Genomic DNA, 23,650 nt, shown 5'->3' on the forward strand with positions numbered 1-23,650 from the left:
AAAATTTTCAGAGCAAACTAAGCAGTAAAACCAGAGATATGCATTTATCCATAAATAACAAGATTAATTCCTTAATATATAATTTCTCAGAAAACATGATTCATTTTATATTTTTATTAAATACTAGCCATCTCAAGAAACAACACAAAATTTGTTTCATAATTTTTGGATCTCAGAAACAGGAGATATGATTTTTACAAGAAAGCCAAAAATCAGGATTTTTGAATAAAAGAAAAGGAGGGAAAGAGAGAGTCGCTGACAGTGGGTCCCATCTGTCAGGCTCTTCTTCCTCACGGCCGAGGCGACTTTCGCCGGCGATTTCTCCGCGACGGCGAGGTCTCCGGCCAAACCAAAGGCATCAACGTGATCCTCGAACCCTAACGACTCGATTGACCCCACTTTTCCCACGGCGGAGCCACCGGAAGGGGCTCACCGTCGACAATGGCGGCTCGGCGGAGGTGCTCGGCGTTACGCCGGAGCCCTCAGGCCGGTAGAGCGTGACCTAAGGCCTTCTACAGCACCAGCGGACTACGGCGAAGCTTCCTAGGTGCGCGGCTTGGCCTGGATCCCCGTGGAACACGCTGGCCACGAGAGCACCCAACTCCGGCGGAAGCACGGCGGCGCTGCGCACCGTGTCCGGCGACGGAGAACCCGGTAGAGCATCCACCAGGTGGCGCAAAAGCTCGCTAAGGACCTAAGCTACCTCTAGGACCTAACCAGAGACGATGAGAAGCTTCACAGCGCTCGGCATTGAGTTCGCCGGAGAAAAAGGTCACGGCGGACCGATTTGGGGGAAGAAGAGAATGTCGGCTCACCGGTGGGTTTCTCGGCGAGTTAGAGGGTGGAGCTTGGAGAGCGGCTCACGGGGGAGCTTTGGGTGGAGTTTGGTGGACGGAGGCGCTGAGAGGAGCGCACACGAGCTCGCCGGAGTGAGCTCGCGGCGGAGGGCTCGCTGCGGGAGCTTTTCTGGCGAGTGGAGGCGAGGAAGAGCGAAGTGGACGCGTCCACTCTGCGCGGGCGACGCCGTGGAGGTCATGCACACGACGAGAGCTGACAGGCGGGGCCAGGAACGGCGTATGGGCGCCAATTGTCGCCGTTGAGCTGCCGCCGGTCGGCCACGTCGGCGAGCTCCAAGTCGATTCAGAGAAAGCAATGGCCGACTGACAGAGTGACTTTGCCGATGATTATCTCCCAAACCAGAGCGAATTAGGAGATGGCGTAGTTGACAAACTTGGAGTACTAAGCGAGATCTACAACTTTGTCAACTGGAGCAAGAGCTAGATCGGCCTGGATTGAGAGTTATGAAGTTTTCAAAATCAAACAAGCAAACTGGTTTCGATCCAGGACTTAGAAAATTTTCTAAGTGTTGGAAACAGCCCCAAATCTGCCTTGTGGACCACTTTTGAGCTATTTGTGATCATTTTCATGAGATGGCCATAAAACAACTTTTGTTCCATATAAAATTTGCTACAACTTTTCTGTAGAAAGTTTTGACATGCAAACATTTTATGAAGCACTTTTTAAAAGCCTAAGCAAAAGAGGTTTCTAGGGCCTATTTTCATAAGTATGACTTAAAAGCATATTTTGGAAAAGTGATCAACATGAACATTGTTCCCAAGATTAAGTTAAGCATAGATAAACTAATTACCAAAGCATTAAGCACAAACACAAGCATTGTTCACTCAAACATAAGCATAGGAAACCTATTTAAGCAATTTAAAACACATTTTTGCATAGAATGACATGCCTCAAGATAGATGATGATCATGGATGCCTTGAATGGATGATGATGCTCATGCTATGCACATGATTGATGCAACCATAACACTGGGGTGTTACAGCCCTCCCCCCTTACAAAAATCTCGTCCCGAGATTTGAAAGCTTACTGATTTTCGAAGAAGGTTTTGTAAACTTCTTTCAAATAATCCTCCGTCTCCCAAGTGGCATCTTCTTCTCCATGGTTACTCCACAACACCTTGTAGAGCTTAACCACACGATTACGCGTTTCCCGTTCCTTGCGATCCAGAATCGCTACGGGCTTCTCCTCATACACCAGGTCTGACTTCAACTTGATATCTCGAATTTCCACTCGCTCCTCCGGTACACGAAGGCACTTCTTCAATTGTGATACGTGGAATACAGGGAAGATAGCTCGAAGCGCAACTGGGAGTTGAACTTTGTATGCCACATTCCCTTTCTTTTCGAGAATCCGATAGGGTCCCACATAGCGAGGTGCAAGCTTTCGCTTGACTCCGAACCTTTGTACACCCTTCATTGGAGACACCTTGATGTACACATGGTCACCAACTGAAAACTCAATTGGCTTCCTTCTCTTGTCGGCATAACTTTTCTGACGAGCTTGAGCAGCTTCCAGATGTTGCTGGATAATACGGACTTTCTGCTCCGCTTCGTTCACGAAATCGATGCCATAAAACCTTCGCTCTCCAGCTTCTACCCAATTCAACGGGGTTCGACACTTCCGACCGTACAAAGCTTCAAATGGAGCCATCTTGATACTCTCCTGATAACTATTGTTGTTGGAGAACTCTGCTAATGGCAACCACTTAACCCAAGAACCTTTTGAGGAGAGAGCACATGCCCTCAACATATCTTCAAGGATCTGGTTAACTCGTTCAGTTTGCCCAGCTGTTTGGGGATGATAAGCAGAGCTGCGGACTAAATGAGTACCAATTTGCTCATGCAGACATTCCCAAAAACGAGCAGTGAACTGGGGTCCACGGTCAGATATGATTGTTCGAGGCACACCATACTGACGAACAATGTGCTCGAAATACAACTCCGCATACTGATGGGGACGATAGTCAGTTCGGACTGGAATAAATCGAGCAACCTTGGTCAAACGATCTACAACCACCCAGATGGAGTCATAACCCTTAACAGAAATTGGGAGTCCATTGATGAAATCCATGCTGACTTCTTCCCATTTCCAACCAGGAATTGACAAGGGTTGAAGTAAACCAGCTTTCATGTGAACAGCCTTCACACGACAACAATTGTCACAACGAGCGACAAAAGCAGCTATCTCCTTTTTCATCTTTGTCCACCAAAACAAAGGTTTCAGATCCTGATACATCTTGCTACTACCAGGATGGATAGACAATTTGGATGAATGAGCTTCAGATAGGATTTGATTTCGCAGCTCGCGGTCTTTTGGGACCACAAGTCGATCCTTGAACCAAAGGATTCCGTTTTCATCAACCCGAAAATGCTTGGTTTCTTCTTCTTTCATCTTCCTCTTGATATGGTGGATGCCTACATCTGTTTGCTGCAATTCGATGACTCGATTGCGAATGGTACTTTCTAGAGAAATCTGGTTGAGTACAAGTGGATGCATAAGATGTGACAACAACGGATCTTCCACTTGGATTGAGTGGCAGTGCGCTTTCCGACTCAAGGCATCCGCCACCACGTTTGCCTTGCCCGGATGATAGTGCACTTGGAGATTATAATCTTTAATCAACTCAAGCCACCTTCGCTGCCTCATATTCAGTTCAGGTTGGGTGAAGATATACTTGAGGCTCTTATGATCGGTGTAGATATTACACAGATTACCCAGCAGATAATGCCTCCAGATTTTCAAAGCATGAACAACTGCTGCCAATTCTAAGTCATGAGTAGGATAATTGACCTCATGCTTTCGAAGTTGACGCGAGGCATACGCGATCACGCGACCTTCTTGCATCAACACACAGCCTAAACCGATGCCCGATGCGTCACAAAAGACATCGAAGGGCTTCTCGATATCCGGTTGAGCTAGGACAGGAGCTGATGTCAGCAATGTCCTCAACTTGAGGAATGCCTCTTCACACTCAGGTGTTCACACAAACTTTTCATCTTTCTGAAATAGACGAGTCATAGGCTTGGATATTTTGGAGAATTCCGGAATGAATCGACGGTAATACCCCGCAAGACCGAGAAAACTCCGAACCTCGTGCACCGAAGTTGGAACTTTCCAATCCAGCACTTCTTGCACCTTAGCCGGATCCACCGATATGCCTTCTTCAGATAAGACATGGCCCAAGAAAGGTACTTTCTTTAGCCAAAACTCGCATTTGCTAAACTTAGCATAAAGCTGATGTTCGCGCAAACGCGACAACACTACACGCAGATGCTTTGCATCCTCCTCTTCATTGCACGAATATACCAAGATATCATCAATGAAGACCACCACAAACTTGTCCAATTCGGGCATGAACACCGAATTCATAAGATACATGAAGTGAGCAGGTGCATTCGTAAGCCCGAAGGACATGACAAGGTACTCATACAACCCATACCTCGTCGAAAAAGCCGTCTTAGGTACATCCTCAGGACGGATCTTGATCTGATGGTACCCAGATCGCAAATCAATCTTGGAGAATACCTTAGCTTTAGACAACTGATCAAACAAGATATCAATGCGAGGAAGAGGGTATTTGTTCTTGATAGTCACCGCATTTAGGGGACGATAGTCCACACACATGCGCAAAGATTGATCCTTCTTCTTCACAAAGATAGCCAGACAACCCCAAGGAGAAGAACTAGGACGAATAAGACCCTTTTTCAACAACTCATTAAGTTGGGTCTTAAGCTCAGCTAACTCATTGGGTGGCATTCTATAAGGTCTCCTAGAGATAGGAGCGGTGCCTGGAATTAATTCAATCTTGAACTCCACATCCCGATCCGGAGGAAGCCCGGGCAAATCATCAGGAAACACGTCCGGAAACTCACACACCACCGGAATATCCTGAATAGCCTTAGATGTAACTGCATTCACAGTGCTACGGATTTGAATATCACGAGGGAGTTGCACTAGAAATGCCTCCTTGGTATTTGGGTCTCTCAACATCACTACACGAGTGGTGGTGTCGATAAGAACTCCATTACCACTCATCCACTTCATTCCCAGGATTACATCTATGCCCACACCGGGTAGAACAACCAGATCAGCAAGAAACTGACGGTCTCCTATTTCCAGAGTTGCCCCCAAAACCACTTGATTGGTGGAAATATCATTTCCCGCAGCACTAATGCAATAACTGCCCTTATCAAGTGTGATGGTCTTGATGCTATGCTTAGATACAAATTCAGAACTCACAAAAGAATGCGATGCTCCAGAATCAAAAAGCACAAGTGCATCATGTTGATTAACCAGAAACTTACCAGCCGTGACTACCTCACCAGCAGGGATTGATTCCACAGTTGTGTAATGAACACGCCCCTGACGGACGTTCCCTTGGTTGCCCTTCTTTGGCGGGTAAGGACAGTTGCTCTGCCAATGCCCGGTCTGATTGCAATTCCAGCATGGACGGTTGGCAGGTGGAGTCTTGGCATAGTTGGGACCCGTATTGCCCCTAGGAAGAGCAATAGAGTACCCCTTGCGAAAACCCGTCTTGGCGATTCTTCTTCACTGGAGGGCGGTATCGTTGGTTGGGGGTTGCAGCACGGAATGGGGGCTTAGCTGCCACTGGAGCCTTGGACTGAGATGACCCTGCCCCGGCCTCAAAAGCCCTCTTGCGAGTCTTGGTCGCAGTGTACACAATGTTGTAGTTCTCTTGAGTAAGAGCATCACTGACAAACTCATTGAAAGTTGCACACTTAGTGCGGCCCATAGTCTTCAGCAATTTGGGACCCAAACCCCGCTTGAAACTAGCGATCTTCTTCGTCTCCGTGTTCACAAACTCAGGAGCATACCTTGACAAGTGATTGAAAGCATGCAAATACTCCTTCAGAGTCTTGTTGCCCTGAGTCAACTGCATGAACTCGGTGTGCTTCATCTCCATTACACCAGGAGGAATGAAATGCCCTTTGAAAGCCTCACGGAAAAGATTCCAATCGATCACCGAATCAGCCGGAAGAGCTTCCCGGTACTGATTCCACCAGATGCCTGCCGGACCTTGCAGCTGGTGAGCTGCATACTCCGCCTTCAAACCTTCAGTCAACCGAAGTAGGCGAAACTTTTGTTCCACCGTATTCAGCCACTCTTCAGCTTGAAGGGGTTCTTCGGCTTCTCTGAAAGGTGGGGGCTTCGTATCCATGAAGTCCTTGAAGCTACTGTACTGGTTAGGAGCTGGCCCTTCCTATGCATTACGACCACCCTGATTTGCCATCCGGTTGATGGTCTCGGTGAGCATCCTCTGATTTTCCACCATCATTTGCATCAATTCAGCTGGATTTGGTGGTGGAGGAGGAGGGGGTGGATTCATGTTTGCACGCTGTTCCGCACCTCGGGTGCCACGAGACATCTGTAAAGACACAGTCAGTGAGCATTGATGATGACAAGATTTGCCGTAGAAGAACTTATATTTATGCCTGAAAGTATTCGAGAGAATATCTTTACAGAAAAGGCACAACAATTCAATTCCACAAAACAACATCACCAATCCAACACATGACATAGATATCCGCAATACGCACCACAACGGAAAACATCGGCATAACATAACGATCATATTAGATTGCACAAGGGGTCCATAAAGTTATTACACCATTACAGTACATGCCATGAGTCAAGGTCAAAGTTTCGGATTACAACATGGTTACCAAAGCACCACGGCCGACTGGCACACTACAAAAGATCCTGGCATCACACTACCCACTACTCCCTACACTCCAGGCTCGTCGTCCGAGTCAGCGTCGAAGATCACCTCTCCATCCTCGTCGCTAACTGGCTCAAACTCCTCGTCCTCCACGTCCTCGTGCAAAGGTGGTGCAGCCGCTGCTGGTCCATCGACCTCCATACCATCATCATCGGCCACAATCACTTGAGGTCCCACCTCTGGATACACTGGGATAGGGCGAGGAATAGGGTGTAGCAAGTTGTTGAGATGGTGAATCTCCACAAGACTAGCCTCAATCTGATCCTGCAGATAGTTCTCCCGCTCAAGCGACTGAACTCGGTGCATCTCCCATGCTTGGCGCCTGTTCTCCGACACGCGGAGTGCAGTATCCCTCTCACGGGTGAGCTGCACCAAGTGCTCCTGCAAGGTCTCCCTCTCTCTAGCTAACTGGCTCATCCGATCCTGCTTATGATCTCTCTCTCTAATGGCCTTCACCCACTGCTGCCTACGGTACTCCGCAATGTCTTCCCAGTCATTGCGGTCCTTCTGAGCTTGCTCCAGGAGTCTAGCTTGCTTGCGAAACTTGCGAGCACGCTTTTCAGTCTTCCGCTGCATCTCCTGGGCCTTGCGAACAGCCACCATCACCTGTGCATAGGTGCCCTCTCGCTGACTGATCAGCTTGAGCACAGCCATCATAGCACTCATAGCAGGACTAGAGCTCTCAGCTCTCTCTCCCCTGCCTCGAACCAAAGCACAACCATCAGCCTGTTTCCACTCCGCGGCTGCTGGGTCAGCACTAGGAATGGAGGCCGCTGGTCCTCCTGTCAGCTCGTCACCACACCTCTGACAGATATCGAGCAGGATAGTCTGGGCTGCAACCTGAGCTGCCTCCTAGGGAGTCTGCCCATCTGAGCTGCAAGTCCAGCCTGTCCATGCAGGCTTGTCCCCATGTGGAGGAACAACTCCCTGCACAGCAAACCACTGGATCCCTCCTGTGCTCTCCATCTCCCACCAAGAATACTAAGGTGGCTCAGTATACCCAACAGTCCGTAACACTCTCCAGAGCAGGGTAGGAGTGCCAAACTCGTGCAAGAAAGTGTCACTGGGACGGGGTGAAGCGGGTGCGTCCATCTGTGGAAAGGAATGGGAATACCATGGGTAAAAGAGGATTAGTTGAAGCAACATTTATTTATTTAAAAGGGACGAAATTGTAAGGGAAGGAGTAGACAGAATGTATGTATGAATGCGACATGATGCATGCGCGAACCGTACGTCCTCACAAACTTAGAAATTAATATTCTAACGGATATACGGTGGCATACATTCGTCTCTCGATACGATAACTATCGGTTTACACGTGCGCTGTTAGAGTACCTGCAGAAAACTTCATTTCAGCCCAACAGTTCCCAATATATCACTCAAGAAAGCAGTAAACTAAGTGCACATTGCTTGGACATGCCCAACATGCACAAACAATGACACCACAGCTACCCGAGAATTTAAATGCTCCCCAATTAAGTTTCTTTCGTGGTTCCATGGTTCGACATCTAACCACTCCAGAAAACCACCGCGAACACTCCCCTAGACCACCGTTTGGACGATCATGCTCTCACAGCTCACACTTACCTGAGCGTAGGTGCGACGTTGCATAATTTAAATCTAGCGACATATGTGGCTAATTCACATATGAAGGCTACCTCCACTATTAGACCACAGGGTAGCATAGTGCGGTCATCACACATTCATACCTGAGTACTGCCGGAGATGCATAAATAAAACCCCCCCAAGTCAGTACTTAAATAGCCACCTAGAGTCCTTATGTGGGCAAGGAGGATTCGACCAAGGAGGATTCGACCACTGGCATAACTTAATTATTTGTTTTACACCATTTTATTTAAAAACTCTTTTGTTTTAAATACACAAACGCTGCATTTATAATGCTGAACTTGCTCCGATGCCAGCTGTCACAGAACCGACCAAATTATAAGAGTTCAAGTGCAGAAACGATCGCTACGCAATCAAGTTTCTAAACTTGAGCCCATATAATCCCGGTAGTCAATCGAAATCGCGAAGGACTTCAAACCAACTCGCAACAAACCAAGATCGTAATAGTTCAACATAAACACAACGAATGTTACATAGTCATACATTGCCGTCGAAGCGGCACCACATCGGAGTATTTAGGTTATTACAACACTTGTTCGAAGTAGTGGAAGCAAAATAATTACACACGCTTGTTCAAAGTTCAGTTCACAAGTTTTGTTACTGCCAGAGTCTATGCCATCCTTCCAAAAGCATCACAGACGAGAAGATTAGAGAGCCGTGCCCAACGGTTAGTCCTCATCCCCAGCGGGATGGAGACAGGTCTTGCAGAAACCGTCATAGAAGATGTCATCTGCAGCAGGTGGGAATAAACCCTGAGTACGAGGATGTACTCAGCTAGACTTACCCGTCTAGTAAAACATAAAAGACACCAAGGATCATGCAAGGCTAAATATCAAGTGGAGCTGGTTGACTCACCTTTTGCCAAAAGCTTAACTTACAACTAAATCATTTTAGGAGCATCATCATGATTTTATCATCAACCTACCACTAGATTAGCACCTGTACTACAACACATCACTTGATTATTACAAACAATAATAACCATATCAAATTCATCATATGTTCTTCTTGCTATCATCATTATCGTGAACCAAATTCATTAGTGAAAGCTACGTTTGCCGCTGCTCTGTCAAGTTCTCACTAACCGGGAGAGACGGCGATTCGAATCGAATTCCTATCCAGCTGGAGGATTATTCCTAGCACTCACCCAAGCATCCCCTGCCGGAGAGCCAAAGGGTCACCTTTGGTACAACTCAGGAATCGCGGCTCCGATCAGCACCGCACTCCCAGGGCTACCACTCTGCCAGGGAGGTCAGGAATTTTAACTCACCTGCCTTTGGACTTACGCCAATGGTCCCCCGCACACCGCACTTCCTCCGGTAGTGCGCACTTTATACTTGCTGGTCTTCCGGCCTGAGTCGTACTACTCGGCTTCGCGGTCGGAACGAGTTATCCGGCCAACTAAGTGTTAGGCATGCGTTCAACATGACAAGAGGACGTACAACGATCGGTCCTTAGCTGCCACAGATGGAGTTACTACACACTTGCAAAACTCCGCCCGGCTTAAGTCAATTTAATCAGGTTGCATCCACGATAGCACATATAGACCATCGTGACCCGACACAACCCTATATCGCGCGGATGACAGGATATCACCCGACTTCTACCGATTAAAGCATAGCTAAGCTGCTACTCGAATCTAACTCTACAACCAGGGAGGGTGAGTTATCTGGACAAGGATAGAGTAGAATGCAGCAACAGTTTCATCACAACTCCTATACGTAATGCATCGATAGATATAACATATTAAGTAAACTTTCGAAAATAGAGGGAGACTTAGAATGCTCCGGGGCTTGCCTTTCACGAACGATGCCGGCTCGTGATTCGGGCACTCAACTTCTTCTTCGGGCTCCTCGGGTCCGACTTGCTGGACCTCCACCTCTTGGCTGCCTTCCTGACCTTCGGGGTTCGCTTGGAGCTCGAAGGAAACTGCCACGTCCGGTGCACCTATTGCATGCTCGAACAATAAGAAGATGCACATGCTAACGATGAATGCTTAATAACACAAGTAATTCATTGGACACTCATTTACGGAGCAAGGGTTATACTAACTCACACAAAGAACAAGTTAACATAACCAAAACCTATCATGACACTAAAGCAGCAAACAACACAACTAGTATACTCAGTAAATAAATCATAACTAAAGATAGACAGGTCCAATAAACATGAGTAAGGACATTCTGGAAAGCTTATGAAATTTTCTACGATTTACCTTTAGACATGACAGCAAGATTCATAATTAAAACTGGTCATTTAAACAAAGTTCCAGGTTCTGTTCCAGAAAAACAGAGAACACCTATTTCTGGAACCCCACTTGGAACAGCTATAACTTTCAAACTACTTGGCCAAATGACCTCAAATTTAAACCACAGCTAGTTCAACAAGTTTAGTACAACTTTGATTTAGACAAGTTTCACAGAAAGTCAAGTTATCAGTAAGTAACAGTTACATTGCTCCCTTGCTGTCCAGAACAGCATTTAACCCTATAGTTAATTATTTAATGACATGACCAAAACACAAACCATGCCAACGATATGACTCATGAGCACAAACATATTACAAGGTCACCAGATCATCAGTTGAAAACCCCAAAACAATTACTTAACAAGGCATTTATTAATTAACTTTAGATAAGGCATATTTACAAGATATTAGTTAAAGTGCTCAGAAAAATCTACAAAAATTACAGAGGCACAAGTATAACATCAGATCATCACCATAAAAATTTCAGGACCATTGCACATGCCAAATTAAAGATATGCATTTAACATGTATCAAGGCATTTATTTCATAAATTCATAGACATGACTTATATGGTGTCAAACAACAGATTTCAGATTATTTACATCTTAGGAATATCATAAACAAGTTTACTACCAAAGTAGAACACCAGCATAAGCACCATTTATTTTATATGATTTAATTAAAGAAACAAGCCATATTTCAAACACAAATTACATATCTCAACTGCAGTGCTCCAAAAATCATAAAATAATTATTAGAGCACTCTAATGCCAGGTAAAGGCTACCATAAAATTTTCAGAGCAAACTAAGCAGTAAAACCAGAGATATGCATTTATCCATAAATAACAAGATTAATTCCTTAATAAATAATTTCTCAGAAAACATGATTCATTTTATATTTTTATTAAATACTAGCCATCTCAAGAAACAACACAAAATTTGTTTCACAATTTTTGGATCTCAGAAACAGGAGATATGATTTTTGCAAGAAAGCCAAAAATCAGGATTTTTGAATAAAAGAAAAGGAGGGAAAGAGAGAGTCGCTGACAGTGGGTCCCATCTGTCAGGCTCTTCTTCCTCACGGCCGAGGCGACTTTTGCCGGCGATTTCTCCGCGACGGCGAGGTCTCCGGCCAAACCAAAGGCATCAACGTGATCCCCGAACCCTAACGACTCGATTGACCCCACTTTTCCCACGGCGGAGCCACCGGAAGGGGCTCACCGTCGACAATGGCGGCTCGGCGGAGGTGCTCGGCGTTACGCCGGAGCCCTCAGGCCGGTAGAGCGTGACCTAAGGCCTTCTACAGCACCAGCGGACTACGGCGAAGCTTTCTAGGTGCGCGGCTTGGCCTGGATCCCCGTGGAACACGCTGGCCACGAGAGCACCCAACTCCGGCGGAAGCACGGCGGCGCTGCGCACCGTGTCCGGCGACGGAGAACCCGGTAGAGCGTCCACCAGGTGGCGCAAAAGCTCGCTAAGGACCTAAGCTACCTCTAGGACCTAACCAGAGACGATGAGAAGCTTCACAGCGCTCGGCATTGAGTTCGCCGGAGAAGAAGGTCACGGCGGACCGATTTGGGGGAAGAAGAGAATGTCGGCTCACCGGTGGGTTTCTCGGCGAGTTAGAGGGTGGAGCTTGGAGAGCGGCTCACGGCGGAGCTTTGGGTGGAGTTTGGTGGACGGAGGCGCTGAGAGGAGCGCACACGAGCTCGCCGGAGTGAGCTCGCGGCGGAGGGCTCGCTGCGGGAGCTTTTCTGGCGAGTGGAGGCGAGGAAGAGCGAAGTGGACGCGTCCACTCTGCGCGGGCGACGCCGTGGAGGTCATGCACGCGACGAGAGCTGACAGGCAGGGCCAGGAACGGCGTATGGGCGCCAATTGTCGCCGTTGAGCTGCCGCCGGTCGGCCACGTCGGCGAGCTCCAAGTCGATTCAGAGAAAGCAATGGCCGACTGACAGAGTGACTTTGCCGATGATTATCTCCCAAACCAGAGCGAATTAGGAGATGGCGTAGTTGACAAACTTGGAGTACTAAGCGAGATCTACAACTTTGTCAACTGGAGCAAGAGCTAGATCGGCCTGGATTGAGAGTTATGAAGTTTTCAAAATCAAACAAGCAAACTGGTTTCTATCCAGGACTTAGAAAATTTTCTAAGTGTTGGAAACAGCCCCAAATCTGCCTTGTGGACCACTTTTGAGCTATTTGTGATCATTTTCATGAGATGGCCATAAAACAACTTTTGTTCCATATAAAATTTGCTACAACTTTGCTGTAGAAAGTTTTGACATGCAAACATTTTATGAAGCACTTTTTAAAAGCCTAAGCAAAAGAGGTTTCTAGGGCCTATTTTCATAAGTATGACTTAAAAGCATATTTTGGAAAAGTGATCAACATGAACATTGTTCACTCAAACATAAGCATAGGAAACCTATTTAAGCAATTTAAAACACATTTTTGCATAGAATGACATGCCTCAAGATAGATGATGATCATGGATGCCTTGAATGGATGATGATGCTCATGCTATGCACATGATTGATGCAACCATAACACTGGGGTGTTACACCGGGTGCCCCACCATTGATTGCTCCATCGGGACACATCACTTTGAGCATGCACTGTGCGACTTGGGAGCAAGCGTCAATGTCATGCCAAAGGTAATTTTTGACAAGTTAAATCATACTACCTTGTCCCCTACATCAATATATTTGCAGCTAGCGGATCAGTCGATTCACCATCCAGCGGGAGTAGCTGAGAACATCCCTGTCAAGATACAGGATTCCCTCATTCCTATGGATTTCATAGTTCTTGACATGGAAGTTGACAAAAAGGTCCCCCTCATCCTTGGGAGACCATTCCTCAGCACTGCTAAGGCACATATTGATGTTGGAGCCAGAGAAATTCAATTCACCATCAATGGGGCCTAGGAGAAATTCAACTTCAAGCCAAAAGTTGAGCAGTGCTCAATGATCTTGGCTATAGAGCTGGCTACAATTATTGCCCTGATGCACACCAAAAAGAAGGCTAGATCAAAACCACAGGCAAAAGCCAAGCAAATATGGAAGAGAAAAATAGTGCGTCCGCCCAAGAAGGCCTCTACAGCACCTCAGGGAGTGATGAAAGGACCTGAGGCAACTGCTCTTCCATCCAGGTAAGTCAAACCAAGGTGAGTTTCCAAACTTTTAAAATTCAGCATTTAATTCTTAGTTTTTCTTAATTCAAAACATTTTTTCTGTCGACCACAGTTGTGCATAATAAAACCTAAAATCAACCTCTACTTAACATGCTAAGCAAATGGACACTAGGTGGGGCCCAAGGCCAGGTCGGCCGACCTACCCTTGGTGGGTCCACCTGCTCAATTTTGCTCCATCATCACACAGTCCCATGCTGATGTCTGTGCCAAAGTGAAAACTGAATTTCATGACATGAATTGCTTCACATGCCTTCTAGAGAATCTAGATGAAGCTAGCTTGGTAACTTTTGTGACTTTAAGCAAAGAAGTTTTACTGCACAATGCATGTTTGCTCTGTTTGAGTGCCACCAGAGCCTGGGAGAGGCCAAATCATGGTCGGCCGACCATGATATTGGGTCCACCTCCCTCTAGCTCTTGTATTTGTGATCTTATGGCTCTAGGATAAGTGTTGCAAGAATGTAAGACAGGTGGCTATCGACTTGCATTCCTAGGAATTAGTGGCTCTCCCTCACTTTCTTGCTTAGGAAAATAGAATTAACAAATTGGCCGTAAGCAATCCAAGGGACTAAAGGAAAATTTTAATGACAATCCATCTCCCTAACCTCACTTATGCCCCAATCCACCATTCATTTTGGCTAAGCGAGCTTATTTAGCACTAAGCTAATCACAAAAGGATGAGGAGGATTCTCCTATGAGAACTCATGACACAAAATGCCACTAACTCCTAGTCTTGTCTTGCCCCCTCTCTTTTGCTTTCTTTGCTCTCATCACTTCATCCAAGAAAGAGAGATGCCATGCACCACCATCCAAAGTAGAGTAGGGGCATGTTATTGTTGACGGTCCTTAATGCTCATATTTAACCATCAATTAATCATGGAAAAGGATCCAAATGCAACCAACACCTAGACTTAGGTTTTATCTGACAGAATTCCACGAGTTTTGGTATTTGTCTATTTCTGCAGGGGGTTATCAGGAAATACAGAGGAAAGGCCCACACGTCGGGTTTACATAGAGATATTAACGTGTCGCGCAATTATCTTACATCTAGAAGACTCCAGAAGCCACGGGAAGGAAGCGGAGGCCAAACAGAGCCAGGCACTGGGCGCCCGCCCAGTTGACCTGGGCGCCCGCCCTCACATAGAGTCCAATCAGGACTCTCTTTCGGGATATTGCTCCACCAACCTAAAGGATCAAGGATAACCATTCAATCAATGTCGGTTTGATCCAACGACCTAGATTCATTTGAAGGGACTATAAAACCAGTCCCCCTGGCCCCTGGAGATCATACCTCTTCTACAGAATCAAAGTTAGGGTTTCAATTCTTCATCCAAGTAGAGAGGATCCCTATAGTTCTTCTAGTTCTACCTCTAGTTCATCTAGATCTAGTTCTAGTTCATCTAGTTCTAGTTCTAGTTCCTCTAGTTCTAGTTCTAGTTCTATTTAGTTCTAGTTGTAATCTAGAAAATAGGGAGAGAGAAGAGGAGAGCGGAGGAGGAGAAGCCGGATCTGTCGGATCTTCCTCAACATTATACTTTTGCAGCAACTGGTTCGTTCTTCATCGTTCTCCAAGTTCTTCAATTCATAATTCCTGAGTTCTTTAATTACTTTTATTTACATTCAAGTTATTTATTGGATTCCCACTTGCATCAAGTGCTCTAGTCTTTATAACGCTAGAGTAGTAATTAATAGATTAGACGTGGTGTTTAGTCTTGCAATTACCTAGAATTGCACCCAATCCTGCGGATTGTTGTGGTAGCCATAGGGTAGTGACAGCCCTAACGGTCGACGTATTCCACCTCGTTCGGATCGGTGTTTGTAGGACCGTAGTCAGACCTTCCTAGCCCCCTTCTCATCTCTTTCTTTGGTTAGTGCTCTGATGTCCCGAAATAGATAATCTTGAAGTAATTCTTGATTCTTAGATCAACTAGAGAACTCTCAGGAAACTTCCTCTCTTCCCACCAAAAATAATTGTATAGTTATCCTTGGGCGATCTTGAATCTTAATTAGTACACTCACGTTCTCTGTGGAAAATCGATACTCTGGAATACTCCCGGGTGAAAGCTACATCGGTATCCATGCGCTTGCGGATTTTTTTCTGTTTGCGTTTAAAATACCCAACAAGCTTTCTGGCGCCGTTGCCGGGGAACGGTAGTTGTGCTAGTTTCGAACCAAGTCATCCGTGTATCCTTTTCTTTTCCTTTTTTGCCACACTCACCTTATCATTTTCACCATACCACATGGATTTCACTCTAGGCATTAATGAGCATGGAATTTATTTCATAGCCACTTCATTTACTCCATGCTCATATGCAACATCTTCCGAATCCATTGGTTTTTCCAACATCACCACATTCGAGATCTCGAACCCCCTCATCCTTTCTATTTATAAAAACTTTAAAAGGGTGGTTGTCGATGCATATGTCTATATTAAATATTGCAGATCTCGTTGAGTTGATCCTGATATAGGTCAGCGTTGGAGGGGAAACCACTTCGCCGACATAAATTGATGGTTTTCCAAGGACAAGCTTAGTGTCCTAAAACAAGCACTGATCAGATTGTAACATGAGCTTTTAATTATTTGCAACATTACCTTGTGTGTTGAGCATATAAGGATAATTGTAAAAAAAAATTCTTTTGGGTATTCTTGTCACTAACCTTTCCAGGATTGGAGCAAGAAGATCGGATGAATGACAAGCACAAGGTATGTCCAACCAACCATCATACAACATTGAATTAAATTCATCCAAACTTGAATTTTGCAAAATTCAAGCTTGGGGGAGTACTTTACATAAAAACATCCTTTGCCATGTTGCTATGTTGGTTGTCCCTACCTTTGAGACATGCTCAACTTGTTAAATACTAATCACACTACTTCATCTCCACTTGAGTAGATCTCTATAAATGCTTTCATGCTACCTTTATTTGCTTTAGTATATGTCTAGGTTTGGAGTAGTTTCATTTATCTCTTAATTAAGCATAGTGCTTAGTTTAGGAATGATGATCTTACTTCCAAAGGATTTTTAAATTAAGCAAGATGCTTAGGTTAAAATGCCCTCCTAAATCAAATTAGACATGATGTCTAGGTTGATTTTTGAGCCGATAGTATGCTATAGTAGATATTGGATATTTTGTTGGACTAACCCCTGCAGGAAAATTTTCAATATCGACCTGGGAAGTCCTGAGATAAACTCACATTGGAGACAAAGAGAGAGACACATGAAGTTTAACAATTTACACAAGGAAGGCATAGCTCATAAGAGATGATCCATGGAGGATGCCACAAACACGTTGCACAACCGCTAAGAAAGGAAAGCTTCCACAAGGTGATACTGTACCATCACTCTTCAAGTAAGGTAACATCTTAAGGTACTTGACTAACACTTTTTATAAGCTTCTCCTTGGTTCTGGCATTCACATGAATAAAAGAGACAAACATGTATGATTTACAACTCTAGATTAACCAACCTAATCGGTTCAACATGTTTAGTCCTTCCACCTTTGTGATCCCACACTCCTAATCATATGAGCTAAAATGTTGCACACGCAATCTTTGGAAGATATAAAAAAAGATAAATATAGATAGATTATCTTTCCATTAGGTTGAGCGATCTGATCTGACAAATGTTTTAAATGCTACACTCATAATCTTATTATCCATCAACTTTGTCTTGCTCACTATGCTTAAGGTTAGAGAAGAACAAATACACTTTTGGTTCTGTTGGTGTTTTCCACCAACAGGGCCCATGCACTTGATCTCTGCCTTGTCTCTATGAGCAGGTACACTTCAAGTAAACTATGAAGAACTTTTATAACTCCTAGACTCCACTAAGTGAAGAACCTAGATCTACGAGTACACACACTGGAGCTGGACACTCAGGCAATCACTGCCATGAGATGCTTGAGGATGTAACTATGAGAGTAACCCCGTTGTGGAAGTAATTACTAACCTTCTGCTAGTTAAGAGAGGCGATCCAGGACGCACTGTCATCCCGATCTCCATCGGCATGGTGGACTTCCCAGAAGCACTCTACAACTTTGGCTCCAGCGTCAACATTATGCCCAGGGGAATATTGAAGAACCTCTACATCCGAGTTGGTACCTTGTACGTCCCAGCAGACTTCGTAGTGATAGAGACTGGTACTGATGAGAGGGCACCCATTATCCTGGGGAGGCCATTCCTAAACACCTAGGGAGCTGTCATCTACGCTAGTGCTGCCAAGATCAGTTTCTACATCAAAGGGAGGAAGGAGACGTTTTCCTTCAAGAACAAGACTACACAAATCTCAGAGCAATCCCGATATGAACCAAGAAAGAGGACCAACAAGAGGAACAGGAACAAGCAAATGTGGACTGAGTCAGCTAAGATGGTCACTGCAGCTCAAGAAGGTCAAGATCGTCAACTCAAGCCGCCTTTCTTGATCAAGAAGGACGACCCTGGTGTTCCAAGCATCGAGTGCACAATCAATGGATATTCTCTTCAGAAGACACTCTGCGACACTAGGTCAGGCGTCAACATAATGGCCGCAGTCACCTATCACTTCCTGTTCGGAACCATGCCACTAAAACCGACATACACCCAGCTCGAGATGGTAGATTAGACATTCCGAAAGATTGAAGGTTATTGACATAGGAGAAGACGAGTACGATCTACCCATCATCCTTGGAAGACCGTTCCTCAGCACTGTTAAAACAATCATCTACATTGGAACCAAAGAAGTCCACATGAATTTCCCCTCTGAGAAGGTACGCCGCTATTTTACTGACTCTAACTATATAGTTAAAGACTCTAAGCAGGTCAGGACAAGAAGAAGACAATGCAACCGCAACCAGAGGAGGCAAATCATCAAGGACGAATGGGCAGACTACGAAGAAGAAGTGGTAAGGTCTGAAGACTTACAACTTGAACAGAACTATCCTGAGGAGACCGTAGCACCGAGTCAGGTGTGTAGAGAGAAGATAGTTATACACGAAGAGGAGGCACCGCCGGAACCACCGACTACGCCATCCAGCGAATCCTAGGACGACTGAGAAAACGGAGAGTCCAGTTCGGAGGACTTAAAAACACCGAACGCCTTGCCAAGAGGTAAACTTGGTAGTTATCTTTTTCCTTTCAATTATTCAATTATAGTTTGCTTACTTAATCAGGTTCATATCATCTTGAAAAGAAAATAAAAATATTGAAAATAGTAAGCCCCATGTGAGTATGCTCATGGCATAAAATCCATAAGTACATTCACTGTGGTGGCATAAAATTGAAATAAATATATTCCTGTCCTATAAAGATAAAATTATAAAAATAAATTTATGATCCTACTAAAGAGAGTAACATTTATTGAGGAGGCTCAACATGATAAAGGCTAGATATTTATGCTAACACTTAACCAGTTCCACAAAGCTTTGTTGTCTATTTGAGCTCCACGGAATTCAAGGATCAAAGAAGACTAGCAGACGGAGGACATCCTAGTCGCTGTCAGGGTGCTGCTGACATTCAAATACATCTCCACCACCTGCTAGCTACATCAGAAGAAATTACGTCAAGAACCAGCTTGGGGGAGAGCACCCCCATTTATCCAGCTAAGTATTCTACTTACGTTTATACTTTACTCAAATAATAAAAAGATGCATAATCATATAAACCCAAATAAAGATTTTGTTCTTATATATATATCTTTGCTTAGTTTGCTAAATAAATAAATAAAATTTGCTATGAACCCTCGTGATAAGCTCTCATATGGAAATAATGAATAGTTGCTCTACCATGACTAGTTCTCAAAATTGAAATCTCTCTCAAGTTTAGGCATGACTGTTATCAATTAAGATTTGCTCTAAACTTGAACTTGTGGGAAGAGTACTTGATCTAAAGTCTAAGTCGTTAACGGATATGATATGGGAAGGTTGAGCTGCTGTTTATCTGTTCCTAGAGATGCTAGAATTCTGGAGAATTTTATCTTTGAAAATCTTTAAAATGTTGCATGATGAGTTCCTGTATGATGAGAGTTTAAATTCCTACCACAGCCATATATACATGCTTGCTAGACTATGAAACACACATTTACTTTACTACTTATGAGCATTGAGTGTGGTCAAGCTGTGTAGACCCTTAGGAGCTTGTCATGCGGTTAAATCAAGATTCACTTGCACGTTCACTCATACATGCTACTTCTACTTCGGAAGTATGCATCCACATATATCCATCCATTTCCATCTCCAGAACCACCCAAAAATATTCTACTCCTAATCCGGGAGAGAATAGCCAAAAACATTCTCCTATTTCTGTTTTTCCCTATGAAATAAATGCTCAAGTTATCTTGGTTACTACCACTTGCTATATTATTTCAGGAGATGAGTGCTCTAAAAAAAAAGAAAAAAAGAAAGAATACGAGGAAATAAAAAGGGGCAAGTGCCCGGAACCTCGAAAGAAAAGAAAAAGTGAGACGAGAGGTAAAAATGGACAAGTGTCCGACAGTAGAATTAGGGGTACAAGATACCCACCTGAGAGGAAAGAAAAAGAAAATATAGAGCGTCTCATTCTCCTTAAAAAGTTTCAAAAGAGCAAGAAAGGTATGTATCCCCTCAAAAGAACACAAGTAGAATTAGACTTTCACCATTGTTATCACCATCATTACCATGCACCATTCATTCGCCACACATGCACATCTTGATTTGACTTATTGACTTGTTCTTCTGGATCCATGGTTTGACTATGCAATAAATGTCTTGTAAGTATGTATTAGCTGTCTCCCACCTATGAGCTCCAGATATCAAAACCTTATTAGAGTAGGGTGAGAGAGAAGGCAATGTCACTATGCCTCATACCAATAATACCACATACTTTGAGAAAAGGCATACACCATTACTGCCTTGGTAAGGATCCAGAAATACCACAAAAGAGAGATTAGAGAGAGTCATACAAGGAATCTCTGAGTTTTATCTAAAAATCTGCAAAAACTCCAGAGCTGTAGTTAATCGAAGAACAAGAGACATGGCGCTTGACTAGACCGTTCTATCTTTTATCTACTCAAGACATAGGTGACGGTTGCAAGCCCCATGGTGGAAGGTAATATGAGTAAGTTTAAATCTTAACAGTTTACCCTAACCCAGAGATGAGATCTTGTTTGAAACCATGTGAATCTTTAAGGCATGAAACCACTGCAGAAACTCTTGAGTTCATCTTTGCTCAGGGACGAGCAAAGGTTAAGCTTGAGGGAGCTTGTTGACGGTCCTTAATGCTCATATTTAACCATCAATTAATCATGGAAAAGGATCCAAATGCAACCAACACCTAGACTTAGGGTTTTATCTGACAGATTTCCACGAGTTTTGGTGTTTGTCTATTTCTGCAGGGGTTATCAGGAAATACGGAGGAAAGGCCCACACGTCGGGTTTACATGGAGATATTAACGTGTCACGCAATTATCTTATATCTAGAAGACTCCAGAAGCCATGGGAAGGAAGCGGAGGCCGAACAGAGCCAGGCACTGGGTGCCCGCCCTCACATAGAGTCCAATCAGGACTCTCTTTTGGGATATTGCTCCACCGACCTAAAGGATCAAGGATAACCGTTCAATCAATGTCGGTTTGATCCAACAACACAGATTCATTTGAAGGGACTATAAAACCAGACCCCTAGCCGTGGAGATCATACCTCTTCTACATAATCAAAGTTAGGGTTTCAATTCTTCATCCAAGTAGAGAGGATCCCTCTAGTTCTTCTAGTTCTACCTCTAGTTCATCTAGTTCTAGTTCTAGTTCATCTAGTTCTAGTTCTAGTTCCTCTAGTTCTAGTTCTAGTTAGTTCTAGTTGTAATCTAGAAAATAGGGAGAGAGAAGAGGAGAGCGGAGGAGGAGGAGCCGAATCTGTCGGATCTTCCTCAACATTGTACTTTTGCAGCAACTGGTTCGTTCTTCGTCGTTCTCCAGGTTCTTCAATTTATAATTCCTGAGTTCTTTAATTACTTTTATTTACATTCAAGTTATTTATTAGATTCCCGCTTGCGTCAAGTGCTCTAATCTTTGCAACATTAGAGTAGTAATTAAAAGATTAGACGTGTGTTGGGTATTCTTAACATCATTACCAAAAGTAGACTAAGTTTTCTAATCCTAGTAACGGTGCCAAAAATGCCAAACCTATCCCTCATACCACTTAAGCCAAGTTGTCATCCCCACCATGGGACTTGTAACCGTCACTTCTGTCTTGAGTAGTTAAAAGATAGAACAGTCTAGTCAAGTGCCATGTCTCTTATTCTTGATCAGCTATAGCTCTGAAGTTTTTGCAGATTTTCAAATAAAACTCAGAGATTCCTTTGTTTGACTCTCTCATATCTCTCTTTTGTGGTATTTCTGGATCCTTACCAAAGCAATGATGGTATATGCCTTCTCTCAATATATGTGGTATTTGTGGTATATGGCATAGTGACACTGTCTTCTCTCTCACCCTACTCTAATAAGGCTTTAATATCTGGAGCTCATAGGTGAGAGATAAAGTATACATACTTACAAGACATTTATTGCATAGTCAAACCATGGATCCAAAGAAACAAATCAATAAGTCAAATCAAGATGTGCATGTGTGGCGAATGAATGGTGTATGGTGATGATGGTGATAACAATGGTGAAAGTCTAATTCTACTTTTTGCTCTTTTGAGGGGATACATACCTTTCTTGCTTTTTGAATAGTGAGGAGAATGAGATGCTCTATCTTTTTCTTTTTCTTTCCTCTCAGGTGGGTATCTTGTACCCCTAATTCTACTGTCGGACACTTGTCCATTTTTACCTCTCGTCTCACTTTTTCTTTCCTTTCGAGGTTCCGGGCACTTGCCCCTTTTTATTTCCTCTTATCTCTTTTTTTCTTCACTTTTTTTAGAGCACTCATCTCTTGAGATAATATAGCAAGTGGTAGTAACAAGATAACTTGAGCATTTATTTCACAGGGAAAAAACAATATTTTTGGTCGTTCTCTCCCGGATTAGGAGTAGAATATTTTTGGGTGGTTCTGGAGATGGATATATGTGGATGGTACTTCCGGAGTAGAAGTAGCATATATGAGTGAACGTGCAAGTGAATCTTGATTTAACCACATGACAAGCTCCTAAGGGTCTACACAGCTTGACCACACTCAATGCTCATAAGCAGTAAAAAGTAAATGTGTGGCTCAAAGTCTAGCAATCATGTATATATGGCTGTGGTAGGAATTTAAACTCTCATCATACAGGAACTCATCATGCAACATTTTAAAGATTTTCAAAGATAAAATTCTCCAGAATTCTAGCATCTCTAGGAACAGATAAACAGCAACTCAACGTTCCCATATCGTATCCGTTAACAACTTAGACTTCAGATCAAGTTTTCATCCCACAAGTTTAGGTCTAGAGCAAGCTTTAAATTATAACAGTTATATCTAAACTTGAGAGAGAACTTAAAATGTCCAAATTAGGCAGAGCAACTATTCATCATATCCATGCTAAAGTTTTATTTAGATACAGATTAGCATAGCCACTTTATTTATTTATTAAACATACTAAGCAAAAGATGTATATAAGCATAAAATCTTTATTTGGTTTTTCATAGTTTATGTATATTTATATTCTAAAATAGTATAAGTATAAAGATAGATAGATAGAAATACTTATCGGGATAAATGGGGGTGCTCTCCCCCAAGCTGAATTTTGACGTAATTTCTCTTGATGTAGCTAGCAGGTGGTAGAGGTGTATTTGAAAGTCGGCAGCATTCTGACAGCGATTAGAATGTCTTCCGTCTACTAGTCTTCTTGATCCTTAAATTCTGTGGAGCTCAAATAGACAACAAAGCTTGTGGAACTGATTAAGTGTTAGCATAAATATCTAGCCTTTATCATGTTGAGACTCCTTAATAATTATTACTCCCTGTTTTTATATTTTTATTTTATAAAGCAGAAATGAAATATTTATTTTATTTTTGTGCCACCACAGTGAATGTACTTATGGGTTTTATGCCACTCGTATACTCACA

Source organism: Sorghum bicolor, chromosome 4, assembly GCF_000003195.3.
Source record: "Sorghum bicolor cultivar BTx623 chromosome 4, Sorghum_bicolor_NCBIv3, whole genome shotgun sequence".
NCBI classification, from domain to species: Eukaryota; Viridiplantae; Streptophyta; class Magnoliopsida; order Poales; family Poaceae; genus Sorghum; species Sorghum bicolor.